Raw genomic sequence first — 5164 nt, 5'->3', positions numbered from 1 at the left:
AGCTGAGTCAGTGGCCATTAGGTCTACCTTGGTTTTTTTGGGGTTTTTAAATTATTTTTAAAAATATAAAATACTTATTTTTTTATTTCATTAATTTTTATTATTGCTTTTTATTTTTTTATTTCTTTATTTTTATTATTGCTTGTTTATTTTATTTCATTAATTTTTATTATTGCTTGTTTTTTATTTTATTTCATTAATTTTTATTATGAAATATATACACCCCTGCCTTGTTTTTTATTTTTCCCCCATTATTTTTTATTATTAAATATATGCAAGTGCATTTTCTGTGTATTTATGGTGCTTTGAATGCTAACAAGTCTGCCTTTCTTGGCCAATTATAGTGATAATGATGATGATGGTGGTGATATTGATATCAACAAGCCTCTGAGGCACGGCCAATGTAACTTGGTGTGATTTTTACAAACTCATGCACAGTGAAGAAAAACCACAGTCCCTTGTCCAAGTACACACTTCTGAGAAGTACAGTTGAACCCGAGGGCAAGTACATTTCTGCCATCTGTCTAGGAATAATGCCAAAATGTCCTCCATTTTGATCATGCCTAAAAAACATGCATTTATATTAACATTTTTTAAAAAATCCTCAATTTTTTGCACATCCTCCATTTTTTAAAATGTGTCCTACATTTGAAAATGTTGCCCTACATTTGTCCTACATTTGTCCCGGTTTGGAGCTCCTGATGTATGGCAACCCTACCTGTAGTGATAATATCATCAGTGTTAATTTTGGGTCTCTTTATTTTCTGGAAGAAAAGTAACAGGTATAAATGTGTACAGTTTAATGATAGTATTACTGATATTTACTATTCAATGTCTAAATTAGAACAACACAATTAGAACTACTCCAAAATTAGCTGTACATCATATAATGTCATGTAATATGAATGAACAAATATCTATGGGGTGAGTTCTCTATAATTAGCATAAAGATGTCATTCATTTAAACAAGAATCAAAGGTATAACTCATAAGCAGTCTTACAAAAGGCACCTGTGATAGTAACCAGTCCAAATGGAGTTAAAGTAATAGGTCTTCTTAACAGGACAATGAGAAATCTTACAATATAACAGGTGTACTTGACTGGGCAATGAATAGAATTCAGGAATACAATCTTCTTAACAGAGTAACAGGTTTCAGTATTATGAGTCCTCTTGACAAAACAACAACAGAGCAAATGGGAGGTCCTGGGTGCTATAATTTCCATTTCGCCACATTGGGATTCTTCAGCCAAATATGCAAAATATGCAAAAATGTAAAATTCCATGCATTTTCTTTTAGACCTATACCTATATCTCATTATCGAGCATTCTTTGCAAGCAGGATGTAGTAATGAATTCTATTCATTGCACAGATACATTATCCCTCCAACCAAAATTGGTTGTACGTATCTTCCACCTATCATGATTACATGAAATAAAAATACAGGGAATCAACAGACAGACAGCTCCATGCTGCCTGTCTTTGCTCTGAGTCAGTGCTGCAGCACCGACACACTGCCAAAAAGAAGCTGCCTAGAGCGGCTTCTTTTTTACAGCGCCACAAACAGGAAAGGGTGCCACCATGATGCCACTTCCTGCTAGCGGCATCTGAACGCTATGTGGTGCTTGCGTCGTCATGGGAGGCCACCATGATGGTGCCGCTGCTGCATGCTAGGTCCGGAGTGTGCAGTTGCTACGTGCTCCCGAACACTAATTTTGGCCCGACGACAGCACTTTCTGCCCATCTGTATCAGGCCACAGTTTAGGTTGTGTACCTCCCAGAAACTTGATTGCTCTTAAAAGGCCCCCCCAAAAATTATCCAGCCAAAAATCATCCCAAAATGTGGTCAGAAGTGACATAACATTTAGTACGCTCAAGCATGTGCCTCCACCCCTGAATACAGCACATTACATGATCATACTGTGTATTGCCTCATTTTGACAACTTGACAGTGATAGAAGGATGAACAACATGGTATGAGAATATCACATTGTGCATATCAAATGTTACAAACTGTATAACCTCTACTCAGTATATTGAAATCATGAGAAATGTACTGAGTGGGAACAATATAATTTCTATCATACTTGCAAGTTTCACAGCAGGGAAATTTCAAATTTCTGAGATCTGTTTCACTCTTTTTTGCAATTATATTCCTCCAGTCTACTAGAGACACACGTGACTCAGTGAGGCAGATATACACAAAGAAGTGCAAAAGAGATCTCTGAACATGAGCTGAGTGCAATAATTTGTTTCAGTGACAGGCCTGAGCACTCCATCTCACCTTTTCCATACCAAAATGCATTCCTGGCTTCTCTGCCCTAAGTTTTCTTTGAGTTGTTTTGCATTATATGATTATAGCAATAGATTCCACTTTAATTGTTATGGCAACATCATGTGGAAGCCTGGGATTTGCAGTTTAGGAAGGAATATTTAGAACTGTTGTTATTAGCTATCCTCAAGTTGACACTGACTCATGGCAACTCTGTGAATGAGACATCTCCAAGCTGCACTATCCTCCACTGCTTTGTTTAGGCTATATAGATTCAAGCCTGTGACCTCCCTAATTGAACCCAGCCATCTGCCATGCAGCCTTCCTCAATTTCTGCTGCCCTCTACCTGTTCTAGCATTATTGCCTTTTCATGATTTGTCCAAAGTATGACATTTAATCACCTTGGCTTCAGGGAGAGATCAGGTTTGATCTGTTCAAGAACCCATTTGTTTGTCTTTTTGGCTGTCCATGGTATCCTCAGCACTCTTTTCTAGCACCATATCTCAAAAGAGTTGATTTTCTTTTAATTTGCTTTCTTCATTGTCCAGCTCTTACATCTGTACATGGTGATGGAAAATACAATGATTGGACAATTTTAACTTTAGTGCTCAGTTGTATATCTTCATGCTTTAGGAACTTGACTAGTTCTTTAATTGTTGCCCTTCTCATTCCTGGAATGCTTCTTATTTCTTGACTACAGTCTTCGTTATGATCAATACTTCAGCCAAGGTATGGGAAATCTTTAACAATTTTGATTTCCCTATTGTCAAAGTAGAATTTATGTAGATCCTCTATGATCATTATTTTTTCTTTCTTTATGTTCAGCAACAAGCCTTCCTTTGTACTTTCTTCTTTGACATTCCTCAGTAATTTTTCCCAGCCCATAATGTTTTCTGCTAGTAGTATAGTGTCATCTGCATATCTTTGATTTCAGATGTTCCTTCCTCTTATTTTTACTCCTCCTCTTTCTGAGTCTAAACCTGCAAACAAGTTGAATAAGTAGAGTGATAAGGTGCAGGCTTACCTGACCCTCTTGCCAATTGGAAGCCATTATATTCCCCCTTATTATGTTTTAATAGTTATCTCTTGTCCTAAGTACAGGTTTCTCATCAGGACTATCCAATGTCAAATGTAGAGACTTGCAACCCCCCCCCCCCCCATGTCTTTAAGAGTGTGCCATAGCTTTTTGGATCTATGCAGTTAGTCTAGTGCTTCACTAACTGTAAAACCCAGGTTTCCATGACTGTTTCAGTACAGTCATAGAGCTATAATTGTGTAGTCTGAAAGGGCCTTTTGACTCAGGACCTGAATTTAAAGAGATTTAAATTTCGAGTTATTGTTAAAGTAGCTGGAAATCACAATGCCTTGCAAAATTCCTGCAAGGCATACAGAGAATGACCAGTAGATTTCAGTCTCGTTTAAGCTACTCCTGATCTAATTAAGCCTTAACAATCCTGCAACCATCTGCCATAACAACATGTGACTTGATTTGCTTGTCTGAACCATCTCAAGCTCTATTCCCTGCCTTCTGAATTCTATTCTGAAGTTTATCCCAGTGCATGCTGATTTGAACTGTTGCAAACTTACAGCCCAGAAGCCCTTTTCATGACTTCGGGCTTGAGAATTCCTAAACCAAGCTGGATTTAATGGCATACTTTTGTTCTGAAGTTGTTTTAGTTCATTCATGCTTGAAATACAAGGCAAGGATCAGTGTCATTGCTCCACATGGAATAGAACCAAAGGAACACAGTCTAACAAAGAAGAGCACTGAGCACCCTGCAGATTTGCCTCATCGGTGTGTTTCTCTATTAAATTTTCTATTCTGTATATTTCATTCATCGCTTATGCCCTCCAGAGCTTAACCACTACTTGAGTTAATTAATGTGGAATAATAAGAGCAAGACAGCACATTTAATTAGGGCTTGTTGTAACTCTGCTCCTGCTAGCTTGCTTACACTGAATATTACCAAGACTGTGAGGTCATTTAATAATTTTTTAATTCAGATGAAATTGTGATGCATAAGTCACCTATGCACTAAAGCCAAATACCTATTCTGACATTTGTTCACCCACCTCTCCTATAATGTTTGCCTTTGTCATAATTATAGCCTAGATATGCTCTAGAGTTCATGACAGAAAGTACACATCTAGAGAGATGTTCTGCCTATCACTATTTGAATTTATCCAGGTTATTTTTATGAATGTGTAAATGAGTATATATATTAAAGAGCCTTTCCATTTTCTTTTTTAAAAAGCAGAATAGAATTAATACTTATTCGTCTCCCAAATTATCTATCATCTTCCTCATTGTGTTCTCCAACTCTCCCTTCACATACACCTTTGTATCAATGTAGGGGCTGACCATAGTGATCAATAGGACCTGTTATTCCCATTATCTCAGTTGCTGATTGGTATAGAGCTGTTCTCTCTTTCCTGGAATGTTTTTCCATTTTGAATATATAGATGCAATAAGTGTCTGCATATATTCCTCTAAATAAATGGAGTACTTAGGACATGGAAGTAAGTCATGACAAATATATAAGCCAGAATCCTGTTGTGGAGTTACAGATACATATGCATTGTAGTTACAGTGCTATGTAGTAAATCCTACCCCGATCCCCCATCTCCATTTAAGTGGCAGCAGCTGATGCAATCAATAGAGGTCTATTCCCCTGTCACTTGGGAAGCAGCTAATTGACATATCAACCCCCTTTCTTGAGTGATCTCCAGTGTTACAGGTAGAAGCAGGAGCCCCAATACAATTCCCCTCATGGCCAACTGCTCCCTAAATGATGGGGAATAGACCCTCATAGTCATATTGGTTGCTGCCTAGTAAGTGAGGATTTCAGGAGTTTCATGATCCCTGTGTATCCCCTAAACTAGGGGCTACAT

This window comes from Sceloporus undulatus, chromosome 1, assembly GCF_019175285.1.
Source record: "Sceloporus undulatus isolate JIND9_A2432 ecotype Alabama chromosome 1, SceUnd_v1.1, whole genome shotgun sequence".
Classification (NCBI taxonomy): Eukaryota; Metazoa; Chordata; class Lepidosauria; order Squamata; family Phrynosomatidae; genus Sceloporus; species Sceloporus undulatus.
Note: the sequence above shows the minus strand (reverse complement) of the source record.